An 18257-nucleotide genomic window follows, 5' to 3' on the forward strand; every position below is an offset into this window, starting at 1 on the left:
GGTACCATGACTGATCTCAAAATTGACAAAATTTATTATGCAGAATACAAGAAAGTTGAATAAAGATACAACTGTTAAAATTGAGATTTTTTAAATAACGATCATATAACATAAAAAAGAAGAGCATTTTTGTTACTAAAAAAATAAAAATATATTCTTCAAATAAGCTTAAAAAAACATGCAAAGTTTATAGTATTATTCGCTTTTTTGTTTTCCCGCAAAAAATTTCTGAAAAATACCTTTTTTACGATTTTTTAAATCAGAACACTCCCTTAACGAAACGCGTCGTCAGGAAGAAATTGTGCAGAATTACACGCACCTGACATACCTATTTCGACATAATCGGTCGCGCGTAGCTGCGCGACGCGGAATTAATCTTGGGTCACTTGGGTGGACGAGCAGGCGACGAGTAACGAGTCCGACGTTAATCCGCGCTTATCCTCGCGCCCGAAGTTTCGACCCGCGGTACGTATTCAATTTATTATCCGGCGTGAAATGATCGGGGCGAGAGAATCGCGCTCGTCGTTTTACGGATGTTCCGAGTGTAATTCAGAACTCAGAACCGAGCAAGCGGTGCGGCGCGGCGCGGCGCGGCGTCCGTAGCCGTGGCGGATTTAATCGGGAAACCCCCATTGTGTGGTGTGGTGTGTGTGTGGTGTGTGTGGTGGGGTGGAAACGTTTCTGTAATTGATCTCCGGTCTCGCTCTCGAAGTAAATAGCCGCGCGCAGCGTAACGCGGTTACTTTGATCTGTTTTCAAAGCTTACCTTTACCCGAACGAAACGAGATATCTCGGAACTGCCACGCTACTGCTATACTGCTGCTGCTGCTAGAAATTATATCAAGCTAACGACCACTGCTCGTTGCAGCCAAGCATATTCCTGCCATCCTTTTGAAAGATGAATTTTGTTTGCTAAAACTTCGCGTCGAGACGATGGCGACGACGATGTCGTCGACGATGATGACGACGACAACGACAACAACAACGACAACGACAACGACGACGACGACGACGACGACGACGACGATGACGACGACGAGGATGGTTGGAGGAAGTATTAATTAAAAGTTGAAAAGAGCCTCTTGCGCGTCTCGCTCGTTATTCCGTTTTGTTACTGAGAGATATTAATGCAATGCCACGTGCATTTGCCGTAAATTTCTTTCCCAGGGTATTTCGTTGAAGTCATGGTTGGTAGTTTACATCTCAAATCACTTTCGCAGTTCATAATTCAGATTATCATTTCTCATATCTCGAGTATCTCCGAGGAATATTGTGTATAATATCTCTGGGCTACGTTTCAACATTACCGCGCTACTTCATTTTATATAATGTAATCCGAAAATAAAAATGAATTAAGAGAGAGAGAGAGAGAGATGAACCGGCTGGAATAAATAAATTAAAATAAGTATATGTACGTGTATATCTCTCTTGCGCGTGGTTCATGAAATAAAGATGAGACTAGCCCGGCGATAAGCGGACGGAAATTATCTCCGCGTTGGGTATCCACCGTTCCGTAGAAAGCCGCACAATTTACGCCATAATGCCGATCCTAAGCGCCGCACACGCGCACACACATAACACATATACGTAAGCACGCGCGCGCACGCGTGAGCGAGGTGGGGAAATTATTCCCCGGGAATTGAAGCTCTTCATCCGCGGTAATAAGATATTAAAGCGGGGCCGTATTATAGATCGCCGACGGAACGACGTCCTTAACGTAATGCTCGGCGCATAAGCCAGAGGGATGGGGAGGTCGAAACGTAGATGCGGTCAGATGTCCGAGATTAGAACAATGAGATATGCCCAGCCTGCTAAACTCGGCCGAGTTCATCTGATGATAGTCCGCGGCCAGTCGTTTTCTCACGTTAAAATCCACCAGGGATAGATCTGCCCAATTCTTTACATCCGTTTTGCAGCGGGCGATAAAATTCGGCGCCGCATATACTCGCGCTAAAATAGCACAATGCTGCTCGTTATAATCTCAACTTGTTGGTGCCAAAATTTAGCGTGTAAAACATTTTTTTTTTTTTTTTTTTTTTTTACGGCATGTGAACAAATTTCAGATCTTCCTCTTGATACGAAAAAACGAGCGCTGTACAATTCTCGTCGACACGTGTTTGCGCCTTGCGCCACGGTTCGCCGTTCCGCGCTCCCGAACGCTGCGTCAATGACATGTGCGGGCTCGCGTTTACCAAACGCAACGCCCCGGCCTTTTGCGCCCGAAAGAGGCGACTTTACCTTACAAAACGCCGGGCCGACGCGGGCCATAAATCGCGTCCTCGAGACGACAAAGCGAGCCGAGCGGCGGTCGTGCGCTGCCACGTGAATTAATGGATACGCCGCTTGCGAACGGCAGCGGGATACCCGCACGCCTCCTCCTATTGCTGTTGTTGAAAAAATCGACGTGGTCCAGATCCTGCCCTCTTCCTTTTTTCCACTCTCTATTTTCCCCTGGGGGCGGGAAAGGTAGGAGGGTGAGCGAGGGAATGGCTCTTCCTATTCCCGGCACATCGGGGATGCTGTCCTCTCTCTTTTTATTTTATTTCTTTTTTTTTGCGCACGACGCCAAGAGCACAACATGATAGGCAGTATCGATTATCTATAGGCCGCGACCTGGCGTCGTGCCATTAATGTCTGGGGAAAATCGCTCGTCGATTCGCCAGGAAGAAGGAAGTTGAAACTCGACTTTTGAAGCTCCGTTTCTTATGCAAATATTCGCCGTAGCACGGTCGATACCGATCCTTCCCTCTTGCGAGAGGGACTGCCGGGATCCCGGCGCTCTTCCTATTGTCGACCGGAATAAATGGTGATCTTCTTAGCCTCGTCCAATCGTAGCTCGTCAAGCTTCTTTATGTCGCGGAAAAACGTCGAATCTTTCTTATCATTTCACTTTAGATTTTATCCCTGAATGTTTTCTATTTGGCTTCGTAAACGCATAACAAGATAACAAACCTCGCGTCTTCTTTCTTCTTGCTTTTGCGAAATTTTCGTTTTATGAAAGATGATTGGGGACGCATTATTATGACACGGGAGCTCCATGTTTATAGTCACGTTATATTGTCAAATTAACGCAAATGATACAGTAACGATGATACATGTATTGATTTTCTATAAATAATATATTAATCATTATATTGAAAAGCAAGAAGCGCGCGCTTATATTTTTATTAACATACTATTTTATAATTTTTAATATATTTTATATTTTATTTGTTTGTAACTTTTTATTGTCCTATTTCATATTCAAATTGCTCATGTTTAGAAAGTTTTATCAAATTGCTTTTATCTCTCTCTCTCTCTCTCTCTCTCTCTCTCTTCTCTCTCTCTCTCTCTCTCTCTCTCTCTCTCTCTTTCTTTTAAATGTACTTATCTCTGTTAACATATAATAAGGTAATTTGATATTACTATACTCCTATCCGCGATCCCTCTTTTTTATCTCTCAGACAGTTTTTCTATGCCAAACTATATTTCCGCGATTTTCATCGCGAACGTTTTTGCTCGCCGGCGTATGCATTTCGTGGCTGAAGAGAGAAACGTACTGTGTCGTATGTTGGGCCGTTATCTCAGCTAGCCAACAGCCAACCCCGGGGGCTCAAAGGCAACCTCCCCGTCGTACTTTGTCCCAGCCCGGGATTTTATCTACCGCCGCTTAAATTCCGTAGGAAATCGCCGTCGCGCAAACGATCTCGAATCAGCAATCGCGGTGAAACTTCGTAATCTAATAACTGCTACTCGTCCCTGATAAGAAGAAAGATTACCTTTGATCTGACGGCATCCCGAAGTGAATGATTGTCACGAATTAACCGAGCCGAAAACCGAAGGTCAGAAGACACGCCATTTTTTGGGATTATTGCGTACAGAGTGTCTTAAAAAATTCGCGACCTTAATCTTAATTGCATTATTAAAGGCTCGTCGTCGAGTCGATCGGGAGTTAAATAAGACATCGCGAAATTAATTTGCATATTTCCTCTTTATTCGTAATTAACAACGCATTTAATTTCTGTTGCAGGTAAGAAGCCATTGAGAAACTTAATTCTCGACTTGGAGAATTGATCTTTTTGCGACAGCACTCAAGGCAGGAACATTCGTGAGACATATAATGTTGTTACGTTATTACTACTTATTCCTACTAATTTCATTATGCATTACATTAACTAAGCAACATACGTTCTACGCTGTAATTAATGCGCAAAATGGGGAAGAAAATTCCACGTAGAAACTCATCGTTAACTACTGATTATCTCTTATTGCGGGCACTACTACATTGGCGTTTGTAGTAAGTACGTCGGCACTTTTGTTATACACTTTATCATAAATAAGAGCTTCCCATTCCGCGTCGTTGCAGGTAGGAAAAAACAGAAGAATTTTTCCAACGATCTACCGGTCTTCGATTACGATCTCGTTTCGCCCGTCTCATTTTATTATTTCGGGAGTTTTCACTTTAATGCACAAGAATAGTATCAAAGTCCATAGTATCGCGCACAAGTGTCTGCGGGTTATAATGTGTTTCTCACTCGATTAGAATCGCTCTTTTGCTCGAACAAGGAAATTGCCCGTAATTTCCGCGTTCCGTACCTCCCGTAGATGCGGACTTGCATCGACCTAATCCGTTAGATTAACGTCAACCCGAAACCTCACACACACACATTTAACGTACCTCTGTTATATTATTATACATCACTGTTGTATTATTAAGTGTTCGGGAAAAGAAATCGGACGCTAGCTTGATTGAAAAATAATTTATCGCGATTATTATTATTTAAAAAAAGGGTGGAGTTCCGAAAACAAGTTTTATCGAAATCAGAGGTGGACCGTTTTCGAAACTTTATCCTAAAAAAAATTTCCTAATTAATCGTATATTAATGTGCGATCTGAAAATTCTGTTAGACTTACAATCTGTTAAGAACGAAATACATATATAGTGCAGAGAGGAGCGGAGCAAGTTACAATTAAGATCAAGATTATCGATATACATTTTGTTATTTATCGCTTTCGTTTTTGCATATTATTTGTCGTTAATACGATGAAAATTGTGTGTGTCGTAATTCTGAATTCACAGCATGAGAGCAGCATATTAATATTCTCTGAACGTCAATAATTCGCACGATAGATATGGTAATGGTAAAATCAACTTAGTATTCAACAGAGATACGCATCAATAGCACGAAATCATCGAATGACATGTATATTACCGAGCACAGAATTACCAAACGACACAGAGGTTTCTCTGTTTTTTTTTTTTTTTTTTTTTTTTGGTTTTCTATATTATCATCTTTTTTCCTGCAAAGGCCTTTTACGTCTTCCTCATTGCAAAACCTCTGTGCAAAAGCTGAATCGAATACATCTTGCGGTTTCACTCTAATTGACTTGATAATTGCACGCTTTGTTGAAGCACGAGCTTTAATCCGTTCTTTAATCTCGACGTCTCGAACGAGAGACGTCTTTGATACTTTTATCTCGATATCCCGCGGCTGGCTATTCACCGGCGAGAAACGCTAATGATCGCCGATGCGGAGCTTAACGAGATAATGTGTTATCATCGGCGATCAACTGGACTGACATTAATTCGAGGTTTAGCTTCTTTACACCGACACCTCTCGAGACGGGGCCTGATCGCGAGTTAAAGCGCTTAATTATGTTACACCTATTCGTGGCGGCTCTCCGCGAGCGCATTGGGTTAATGAAACAAGACTTGCGAGAGCACATTGGCAGATCGACGAGTTACTCACTACGATCCTCTGAAAGGCAACCTGTAATTGCGTATTCTTTTACATCGTCAATCTGTTAGTAATTATATTACAATGACGGTGTCGATAATCAAACTACAATTCACAAAAGGCACGAATTCAAGAGGCCCGAAAAAAAGAGAATCCAGTCCGAATTACTCCGAAGAATCTGTCATTTTTTATTAACTCGGTAGAAGCGGAACATCTCACTCGACAAATATCTTTGTTTATTCTCGATCATTTTATATATTCGAGCCGCCACAAAATTATACAATAAAAAATTCAAGTTCTCTTTCGTTTAAGATGCAATCGGTATCGAGACACGATTCTTCTTTTACGAATGACCGGAGCAACACATGGATTATATTCCGTGTTAATAGAACCGTCTGCTGATTATTATGCAGATATCGCGTGATACGGCAGATCGATCGATCATCGTCGTAATGGCTTTAAGAGGCAGACCGCTTCTTTGCGAAATCCCACGTGTTTATCCGGCGGCCGCGGCCACCGTATTAAACCCACCTCTGCAACAAGTTGTCGCAACCGGGTTGTCGACTTATTTCAATCGGCCCGTATAATTACGCGCGCGGCGAATCGATCGGACGCGCGAGATGCGTCGCGTCGCATCGCAAGAAGCGCGCGTCGAGAAAAAAACCGCGTCTGTCCGACGAGTGACAGAAATGTACAATGTGCGTGCGTCCGTAAGCTTATCGCGGGATGTTGCGCTTCGCGATAAGCCTCATGACATACGTACCGAGAAAATCAACGAAGTCGAATCGGCGCGATAATCTTTACGGAATGTCGAAGCGGCTGTTTCTCATTTTATAGTTATCTCGCAGCTATCTCTCGCCGGTACTTTTTTTATATAGTACGTTTTTATATAGTACGTTTTTACATTCTTTTAATTTTAATAAAGCATTCTTCAACTAATATTTACAATTAGTGGAAATATAGCTATATGATGAGAATAGCTTTATATGTTTCATCATTTTGTATTTACAAGTGTTGATTTAATTTAATTCTCGTAAATTATTTTGTCAAAGGACCGCTCTTTGATATCTACGCATACGTTAAGTTTTAATTGCCTTTCACTAGATCCGGTTTTGCTTCATTTATATAAAATACCATAATATTAATGGCAAAGCTTTTTACCTCGCTTCTTTTACCTGTCGTGATATTGCTATCGGAAAGATTGTGTTCAACGCGCTTTCACATAGTCAGCGGTGGGTAGAAATACGCGGGCGACAAAAAGAAAGCTGCAAAACTCAACGGAGAAAATAAAAGCTTTGAGCTCTCGCGGAGGAAAGTCGACGCGCCGTGTAAAAGCGAAGGCGGAGCAGAGGCTCGAAGAAAGGAAAAATATGTCCGCTCCCGGGGAATACAAAAGTCACCCCATCCATAGCCCCATCATTCACCACCCGCGGCAGCAATCTTCAATTAACCGAGCGCGTTCTCGCCATACCTGGTTATTCCTTCCCGCCCTAAAGCGGTGCGAAAACTTGATAGACATCTCCTTGAGCGGGAGACGTAGGATCGATCCTACATGATCCGAGGTAGTACGGCGTTTTTCGACTTGTCGCATAATATTTTGTCTGTCTCCTCCCCTCTGTCACCTTTTGCCAGCACTAGGCGAGTAAGTTTTCAAAAAAACATTTTCGCCCGATGGCCGCGAAACGCGACAGATAGGCCGAAAGTAGCGAGATTATTTTTGCGCGAATATTTTTTCAAATGCCAGTCTTTTCTCCTTTTTTTTAAGGGGAGGGAAGAACAGACTATTTTTTTTCAGTTTTTTTTTGTTGTGTATATACACAGTAAAAAATTTAATGTCAATGAAAATCTACTCTAAATTTTGTGTTAAAATAACTCATTCATCGTGTTACTTGTTGACATTTAGAAATGTTATATTGACATTTTTTACAATGTATGTTCACAATAATGTAAACATAACTTGTAAAAAATGTTTATATAACATTTCTAAATGTCAACAAGTAATACAATGAATGAGTTATATTAACACAAAATTTAGAGTGGACTTTCATTGACATTTGGTACACAAAATTTTTTGCTGTATATATATTCAATAGGAATATCGCGAGGCAACCGTGACTTTCGTATACGTTGCGAGCCTACGAGTGTTTTCGTGCAAGTACAGGAAAGTATAACAATATCCTTAGTTCCGGAAATGAGGAAAGACATAAGAAGGGGAAAGGAAATACTTTAAGTGAAGCATTGGGAGTCGAAAGAGAATCGTGTAACAATTGCGGAAGTGTACAGAAGTTCGGGGGAGGCCGCCGCCAACTATACACAAGCGGCTCTGTCTCTCTCGTTAAAACTTTCAAAACTGCTCCGGATGATGCAAATTACGTCGCCGCTTCCGGCACGGGAGAACGCGGGATGCAGGCAACCGGTCGGTCGGTCGGTGAGAGCGGGTGGATTGTTACAAGTTCGCGAATTATTCGAAAGAAGATACGAATTACGCTCCCGGCGTAATGTCGCTCGACTTGTTATACACAGAAACGAGGAAACGGTTAGACAAATATGAGAGTATCCTTGCGAGGAAAATACCCGCGCAGCGTCGTGCGTTTTCTCCGCGGTGCGCTCGGTTCTTTTTACAACGTGCTCGTTATATAAGCACCTGGAAATTGTCGGCCGCATTTAGAAGAAAGCTCTTTGATATTAAGTTAATATTATAAAATATAATTAAAAAATTTATTACAAGCGATTTTAGTGATTTTTGCCTTCATCTCGTTCGTCATATTATCGAATATTTATTATTTGTCGCATTTTCGTATTAAATAAAAGTTCCTTTCGTTTTGTCAGCTTCCCTGTAGCACTATGTATATATTACAATGGGGACCGAATGTTGCGAGTCGAGCTGCCGTAGTTACACCGTCGCGTTCACACGCGTATCACAACATATCCGACGTTGCGCAAAAATGGACCTTTAAATTCCGCGCGACGCCCTTTCGGCCTTGAGGCGCGATCGCTGCATTAGTATGCCGCCGCCATGTATAACACGAGCTCGGCAGCCCCCTTCTTTCACGCTGAAGAGCCCGAACATTATTCTGAAATATGACACCGAATGCCATTCGCCTCAGGTTACGCTCGCTCGCTATACCGAGCGGATTTCGCATAAGGGAGATACGAGAGGACTTGAATAAACCATCGCGGCATGCATCGGGGGGAAAGGAATGAGAAATTACACAGATCGCGCGGTTGTTCAAAAATTTAATTTTTGAATGCGATTAGCAACAAAAATCGAAAACGCGATTACACGAATATTGTGTAATAATTATCTATTATATGTATAATTATAATAACATGTACCTCTGTTTTTGCAATCATAGGAATATTATTATAACAAGTATTCAGATCTACAGGACATATATTATTCTCCTTTTAACTTAACTTTGTTAAAAGCAAACTTTTTCCTTTTATTACGATGATTTTATTACTTAAGAACGCATTATAGATTTGTAGAATTGTTTGATGTGGACGACAAATGATTTTGTAAAAATTTTTGTTAAAATTTACAACGCTTTCTTGATATTTCTCGCTTCTCTCGGGCGCATTACAACCCAAAGACACGTCCGTGAACTCTAGAGTGTCTTCATCCGTTTTCCCGGATTACGGGCCGGGGACCCAGGGAAACCGAGATCGTTCCGTACCCCGGAAGACGTATTTTCGCCGCGTGCTCCTGATAGTCCGAGATATAGCCGCGAATGAATTCGTAATATCCCGGAAGCTTAGCGTCCGTCGTCCCCGTCACCGATCGTGAAGTATGACCGCGCGCGGTCGGGTTAAGCCGCTGCCGAAAAGAAACCCGGACGACGAGCTGCGATTTGATGAAGACGGTAGTCCTCCGCGCGTTTTTTCTCTTTTTGTCCCGTACGGGAGATTTATATCTCGGACGTCTCGTTAGTGGCAGGCTACCGAACGATAAATCGGTATATCTCCCTACCATCGCGATTTGCATTTATCTTTTCGAAAGGTTCGGCGAAGCGAAAGCGTAAACGTCCAATTTGGCAATGACGATGAGAAAGTGCATAATAAAATCAACCATTATTTTTGCGCCAATCTAATACGCTCATAGGATCATTGGAAGGATGTTTAAGGTAAATGTACCAATGCCGGGACACTTAACTCTCAGTTACCTCACCGGGGTCTGAGAGACCCTGCACGTTTTAACAACGTGCAGGGTCTTTAAAACGTTCATAAAACCCTTGTATCTTTTTTTAGTCAGTAGTACGTCAATTTGAAAAAGAGCAAATTTTTTCGCTTCTTCAGAAAAACAAAGTTTTCTTTTTTTTTTAATTACATTTACATTTCTTAATTTGGAATAATCTAACTTACACAGTCTTGTAGATCTTTAAAAGATGTATCGATTTAAAAAAAAGACGTCAAATTGATGCATTAAGGGAATCCTATAGCGAAGGTCGATTTTCCTCAATGTCGATAATGTCAACATTTCTAATCCTGTTTTCTATGTTATATATCTATATCTGTCCTTGTCCGATTGCTGCGCCATCTCTCGCTACACGCAATACTATGCTTATCCTATCAACCTGCATGTGCTTTTGCATATATATAAAAGTTAAAAACATGACATTTTTTTTCTAGATTTCTATCGTAGTTGTAATTGCACGATATTGTTCTTCAATGATTTCCCTAGAGGGCTAGATTCTCATTTTGTACATATAAACTGCAGTATATTTGTATAACCAAATATTGTCGTCAGTGACAGCTCTATGTGCCCAAATTTTTAATTTTTTTTTTCGTTTTGGATATAAAACTGATCCTAGCCCTCTACATTTTTGCGCGTACTTTAATTCTGTAAAAGAATTTTGCAATTCCGTAAAGCTAATTAAAAGTGGTTTGCTTTTAACTAAATGTCGGTAATTACTGCCACACTATAGGATCCCCTTAAAAATACAAGCTGGAGAATCTAGACGACAGGGGTCTCTCAGACCCTGGTGAGGTAACAACGGGTAGTGAAAACGTAAGGTAACTGAGGGTTAAAACCTATGTCTGGACACCTTCCTCATTTTAGTTTTTAAACAAGTATAACGTGAATTAAAATCAAAGATAAAAATATAATACAAAAATATTTTTATCTTTGATTCTTTGATTTTAATTTGCGTTATAACTTATTTAAGGACTAAAATGATAAAAATGTCCACACATAGGTATGTGTCCAGGCATTTGTACACTTACCGCGGAAGAGAAGATATCGCTTTTTGAACCGCGCCTTCGCGAGTCGAATGCGTTTATTAAATATATCGACGATGAAACCGCGACAAAGCGAAAATACATCTCTCGCGAAGCCGGGGCGTTCTCAGATCGCAAGGGGGAATTACACAAACAATGATAGCATACCTAGAATAGCTATGAGTTTAAACCTGTGCGCAGTTATTCCCGCGGATTCGATACACCGGCTTAGCCCGACTTACCGGGAGTTACTGCCGATGCGGTACCTATCTGCCTAGATATAACAGTATAGATATACGGAATATATTTCTCTCGCAGGATAAGGCCATTTCATAATACAGTCTCGATATCAGGGTAAGGGGATATCCTATGTGGTACCGAGTACAAGTATATATGATATCGCCGACATTCAGCGTGTGGACTTGAATCGCGGTATTCGCGATAGCGTTTATTTTACGGCGGCGTAAATGTACAATATATAAGCTCGACGGATATTTATTAATCATCAAACAGTAGTCATTACAGACAATTGCGTGAAAAGTATTTAATATTGTCGAGGAGAGACAAAAGAGCGATATCGAAACAACGTTTCTTTTTTTTTTCGCAGAAAAGACGCTCGTACAAAGTGCCGTAACAATATGAATGTAATGCAGGGATTACTTCTTGAACTCATTCCAAGCAATGTCCGTGATTCCGGGAATAGGATTTCGGAAAGTTTGATCCCGACGAAGGAGGTCGTCTCACGAGATAAAGAAATCGTTCAGTCGATCGTCGATTGCCAAATCGCCGAGCGAGGTCCATGTCCGCTCCACGTTTTCCGTTTGATTTCTTGATTATTATCCGCCTGAAACGCATGCCTTCCTCCGACGAGACCAATTCCGAATTTTGTTCCTCGGAAACGAGTAGTTCCTCGAATCCAGCGCTTTTATCGCTTTATAGCGGTCGGGCGGAAAGGATGCATAATTTTTCCCGATTGATGTGCAACGAGCAATGCATTATGCATTTCCGACATTAAGTATCGTATGTCGCGATAAAACACAGCTGAAAAAGACATCAGCTTCGATGGAAATGTAATATCGTTTAATAGTGGATAATAGATTTTTGAAGATAAGACGCGCGGAGAGGGAATCATAAAGTTATAATACATTATAGGATAACAGATATTACAGTCGACTTTCGTCGATTACGTCAACATCGTTATATCAACGGATATTCCTTTCCCAAATATACATTTTTATATTTTCAAATCGTCAGACGGCAAGATTACACTCGAAGAAGTTGCAAATTGCGCGTTATCGCGATCCCGCTGTGTCGAATTTAAATGTCCGCATAATCTTCCGGGGGTGTATACCCCACCCCGAACGCGATACCTACTTCGGATGGATTCTCCCACGGGGAAAGGGAGGCGAGGGAGGAATCGATAAAAACGCACGTCTATATAACCGGAAAGCCGTACCCTATCCCGGATTTTTAGATAATAAGGTACTATGGTATGCCACGCGGCGCGTTCTGAAAATGGATCGACCCTTTCGAGAGTAATCTCATAAATACGAAGCTTCACGCCCTCGTACACGGGGTGGTTGATACAAAGAAAGTAAGGGGATACAAACGAGCGAGCGCGAGCGGGAGGAAGAGAGGGCGAGGGCGTATGCGGGAGAAAACGAAGAATAGTGACGTTCTGAACTATTTGTCCGTTACCTCTTGGGATCCCGGTAAACGTGACTTACGTTAAAAGCCAAGCCCGAGCGCGTGTGATTCAATATTGACGTACCCCGTCTCTGCGTACGCGGCGGAGCACGGTGTATCTTTAAACTGTCGCTGACAAAGGAGAACATACATGTGAAGGATAAAGGCGGAAAACGCGAGCGACAGCGTTTCCCTCGACGAGAGCCCTCTTTGTCGATCCCTTTTCTCCCTCCCCCTCCCCCACCCTTCTCGCCCTTCCTCCTCCACCTCCTCTATCCGCGAGAGTCTAAAAAGAAAAAAAAGTGAAGGGAACGATAAAGTGTTGCATTTTTCATGCCTCTCGTGATCAGTCCTTTCCGCCCGAAGCCTTCCATTACGGGTATTCGTTATTGATGCGCGAAGAAGATTGGAAGGTGTTTCAATTATAATTATGACGGAAGCTCTTTAAAGAAGAGAATATTGCTAACGTCTCAAAGCAATTTGTTTTGCGGATACAATCTAGTAGCATTTTATAATCGGTTTTATTTTAATTTTGATTTTAAACTTAGGCCATGTTAAGCTCAGGTCTTTTGTATTCCGGAACACTCAATATTGTATAAGAAGTAAAGATTATCTTAATAAATATAAAATCACACGCACGATATACAGATGAAGTCTATGGTTGGTCTCCGTAATAGTTCAACCCTTTTGTTTATTTTTAATTTTTTTAGAAAATGGAAAAAAAAGATTATTTATGGACAAATATGGACAATCAGAATTCATATATAATTTTTAAAAACGCATTCAAAAGGGTGCTCATGATGAAATTTATTTTTTTATTCATTTTTAATTTATTTATAAGGTGGACAAAAATATATGATTAGATATTTATAAACAAATGTGGACAATCAAATGCCATATCAATTTTATAAAAATTTGCATTTAAAAGTCCCAACTTCACAAACTTTCCGAGTTCTGACAAGAGGAAGAACTACTTTAGCCTTATTGTTAGCCGTTGAAACTTTTCCACCTTACTTAGCTGATAACCGGCAATAAATATCGGCTGATAGTGTGGCTTGTCATCATCAGCTTGAAAAAGAAAGAAAAAAAGGAATTAGTTTGATATTTCACGGAAAAGATTTTAGAAATTCATTATTGTATCATCGATTATTCAAAACAATTCTATAAACAAAGGAGTATAGTACTTGTATATAGTACTAAGACATTACAACATTTCTATTTTTAGTTTCTAAAAAAATTGCAGAAATTAAATTTTTAAATAGACCATTTGCATTTCTTATTATTACAAAAGACAGAGAAGAGTCAAAAGCTCGTCGAAGAACCGAGAATAAAACAAAATTGCGAACCACTGAATGACTATTTGTTCGTTACACTTTTGTCATATATTTTTATCGCGAAAAATGTTAGCTCGCGTGCGTGTGTGAAAATAAAATCTCGGAAAATTAAAAAAAATTGTTATGCACATAAAAGAGAAAAAGCGGGGCGCAACGGGAGTATGACGCAACAAATACGACGAGCGCTCCGGCCGTGGCGCGCGGTGCGGCGCGACGGCTCTCGCGTCCCGGTATTTAATCCGCTATTCGGTAACAATTCAACGCATTTTATCGAGTCCGCCGGAGTAACTCTTATCGCGATTTGTCAGGGGTCGTTTGTAACACGGGTGAGAGACATCCGTATCGCGGAAAACGCTTCCGTCTGTCTGTTTATCGTATTATAGCCGGGAATGTGTGTTCCATTCCTGGCCTCGCAACTGCCTACGATGTGTCCGCCGAGTGCGTGCCACAAATTACCGTCGAGCCAGTAATTACCGTCGGTAAAAAGCGAACCCGTATTTTAATCGACGCGCAATTAAAGTTTATGGGACTACACGCGATACAATTTATCGTATCGGGGGCCTTCCGCGCTCGCGTTTATATTAATTCTATGACTGCAGAGCCGTAACTAGAATTGTAACTGGCTCGCGCATCCCGTAAATTCAAACATGGCTGAATCTCTCCTTTGTAACTTCGTACGTAACGAGAGCACGTATAAGCAATGTATTATGAGAAATTTTAATAATTTGGATGCGCGCGGTTATGCAATAAGAAACCAAGTGCCAAGCGCTCACTCCTATATACTATATATTTTGTCCTAATATATAATATTTTACATGGACAAGAGGTTTTCTCCGTACATAGTGGAATTGCATTTGAGGAGGATTATAGTTCGGTCATTATATTCTCTCTAAATTTCTTGGAGTGGGAATACTGCACCACTGGAGTGAGATCTCACTCCAAAAAAGTGAAATCTCACTGGAGTGGCAGTATTCCCACTCCAAGAAATTTAGAGAGTTTAGTTGGCGCAGAATTTTTATTCCTAGTATTTATGCGAAATTTACCCTAGCGGAGAAGAAAGGTTTCGGAGTTGATTCCGCATTGCAGAACTGCGTCCATTTAATCAAAATTTTCCTTGAGACTTCACATTTATGTTTTGAGAAAGTATACAAGTTCTCTATTTTTAAAATAATCTACTGTTACGATTTAATTTTTTGTTAAGGAAGATATTTATATATAAATCCTCCACTCTCACAAAGATAACAAACGTTATTATCAGGTGGGGACAAGAAAATTCTAATTAATTAAAAGGTCATTTCTTTTAGACGAAGATTATGTGAGGAGAGACGCTCGTTACAGATCTTTTCCCAGATGGATACCACTTTCGCCACGTTATAATCACGGCACTGAGCGCATATAATAATTTTCGCTGATGCTAGGCGAGCCATTCGTTTCCTTCGCAGCAACGAGGCGAGCCCTTTAATAAGGTAGACAGCGCGTAATTACGCGCGATCGGCATACCGGGGAATTGTCAGAGTTGCCAGATGGGAATTAAGGGCACGCATGTCGCAGGATGCACACGTCGATGGTTTCCTCTCATTGATTCGCACTCGGGCAGTCCTCGCTTTGTGCAGATCTCAAAAGGGATGTGCCCCGACGATCTTCCCCGTCCGACTCGGCGAAGGATATTTATGAACGGTGATTATGTAGAAATAACATCGGCCGAGTCACGAGCCGCGATTAAAATATCTAATTGAATGTATGATTAATGAACGCTGTCAATTTGCTGCAATCGATTACACTCGGTAAGACCACCGCGAAACCACTGCGAAGCAGCACTGCAGTTGTACACACAGGATGTTGCCAATATAGATTGCCGATGTCTTTTTATTATTAATCGATAATAAAATTATTAACGTTAAACTTTCTTTAAAATTAATAACGTCGAATCGTCAGCGGTTCTTAAGTTAATTAAATCTTGAGGGAGTTTCGCGAGTTCGATATTTCAGGACTGTAAATAGATCATTAGATCAACTCTCATTTAATTCAAGACTTAATTTAAAAGGAGAAACGGTAAACTAGGTTAAATAAAAAGAAATATCGACTTTTTTTGTGCCGATTATTGTGTTGTCTTCGATGCTCTTCTGTGCCGAGTAATAAACAAGCGTAATATTACATAAAATTTTTCCCACGACTCAGCCACGTCAAAGAGAATAAATATCGTGAACGATCTCTGAGGAAGCTTAAATTTTAGCGATTACATTATTGAATAAGGACACGGTGAAAATTGTATATAATTCCAATAAAACGAGACAGATAGGAACAAGGTGCACAACAATGGGCGTGCGGACTTAGTCCCTCCTTTATTTTCGCTTCGAATTATACGGTTCCGTGGGCTTGATAAAAAGCGTCATGACGGAGCAATTTCTAGATTAAGGAGACACGAGGCCGCAAACTGTTTTGTGAAATTTTCAGCGGCGTGATATTAAGAAAATTTTAATATACGCGCGTGTACCACGGCCGAGACTCAAGAAGGAAGATTAAATGCATCCCTAAATAAAATAAAGGCGCGCATAAATTAAAAATGTCGCGACTGTAATAGCTCTAACAGTCTCCTCTCAAGTCGTAAAATGAGTCCGCTTTAAAAACGTCGGGATTTTGAGCCTCCGGCTTAACTCTCATCCAGGTTGCTGCAGACATGATTATTTATTGCGAAAAATTAACGAAACGGAGATTAGATAAATTAAATTATATTTTCTTTTATTACATTACATATAATTTAATATAGTTTGAAAGAAGAGAAACATTTTTGAGTTTTCGGAATTAGTGATGAAGTCAAAGTAATATCTCATGTATGAGCGATCCGTTCATTTAACATTTCAAAATCAAATTGAAAATCCGCTATATATTCTTCTTTTCATAAATGCGCATCTCCGGTCGTTTTAATCGTCTCTAGATGCTCCTTCGCTTAATCGGCACGTCAATTCGCGGGACGTTAATTATTAAGGCGAGTGAGTTTAGAGAGCGCGGATCGCTTCCCATGACGACGGCGGCGTGAAGGTTCCAGGGAAACGAGCGTGTAAAAGGAAGAAAAGGACAGAGACGAGAGGAGGAGTCTCCGGCGCGCGCGATAAGCGAACACGAAGTGAAGAAGCTCGAACACGTTGCACCGGGGGGAAATTACGACGGGGCCGTCTCGCGCGTATCGCGTCTCGACGAGAGATCTTAATTGGGTCTGTAGAAGACTCGGAATGCGGACGACGGACGGGTCTCGGCGTAATTGTTTCCGCGCATATCTATGCCGCTACGTACGTGAATCGTACAATTGTAATCGCGCTTCTGTCGCGTTCCTGCCTTCTCTCCCGCGTGGACCTGCGGCGCGTGAGATTTCTGGTGCCCCGCGTAAGGATTCGACGCGATCGATTGCGATGTCCAAAAAGGATATAATTACTAAACTTCTCGTCCAGGTATCTAGCTCTTACGCGCTCGTATACATTTATTAGTTGTGCGTAATAAATATAATATATCTCTCTTCTTCTTCTCTCTTTTGTCTTTTATCTTATCTTGGAATTAACTTCATAAAATAGGCGCTCGTCTCATAATTCACATTGTAAGAAGCTTACGGTCGTCGCAGCTGTCCAGGAAGGGAGAATCCCGGACCGTGGAAATTAATATACGTATATGTAATTATGCAATCTCACGATCTCTTCGGGTTGATGGCTCAACTTTAAACAGATACTCATCTCATAATTCACATTGCAGGGTAAGAGGCTTACGCTCGCTGTATACGTTTAGGGATCGTCAGGAGTCTACCGTGAATATTAAAGTCGCGGATTCTATACAATTAATGACAGCGAATATCGCGATCTCCGCTCGAATTTCGCGTAAAACGCTCGCCTCGTGCGCGCACTTGCGCGCGCGCGCGCCGTGCGTGCGTGCGTGATAGAAATTCAGGATCAACGTTCAGGAGCGGTCGCTCTTAGGTACCGCGACGTTCTACGTCCTAAGCTCTACGCATTTAAATTCATTGAAGCCAGAAATACAACGTCGAATAAATCGCCGCGACGTCAACCGCGACGTGAAATACGCCCCTTTGCATGCCGAGCGCGGATCTCTCTCTCTTTCTTCCTCTCTCTCTCTCCAACCTTTCTCGCATGTCGCCTATATTATCCCACACCGATGCTCCCAGGGGCGCTATCTCTATCTTCTCGCCTGCGGCTCCCGAGGGAGCGAAATAGAATTCTCAGTTTCAATTCTACGATCCTCCCCGCTCCCGCCCCTCTACCCCTTTACGCTCGTCTCTCTCTCTTTCTCTATCCCGTGT

The 18257-nt window shown here is 41.5% G+C and overlaps 1 protein-coding gene across 1 annotated transcript in view; it reads left to right on the plus strand.

Moving 5' to 3' along the window:
• Positions 1-446: 446 nt before the first annotated feature.
• Positions 447-18257, plus strand: part of Twin (CCR4-NOT transcription complex subunit 6-like twin) — a 60893-nt gene continuing 43082 nt past the window's right edge. The window contains exon 1 of the mRNA XM_077407642.1: positions 447-465. The gene's annotated coding sequence lies outside the window, so the exon portion shown is untranslated. The remainder of the gene's footprint in view (positions 466-18257) is intronic.

Source organism: Temnothorax americanus, unplaced genomic scaffold (genome assembly GCF_048541705.1).
Source record: "Temnothorax americanus isolate GAGA-0224 unplaced genomic scaffold, ASM4854170v1 Scaffold23, whole genome shotgun sequence".
Classification (NCBI taxonomy): domain Eukaryota; kingdom Metazoa; phylum Arthropoda; class Insecta; order Hymenoptera; family Formicidae; genus Temnothorax; species Temnothorax americanus.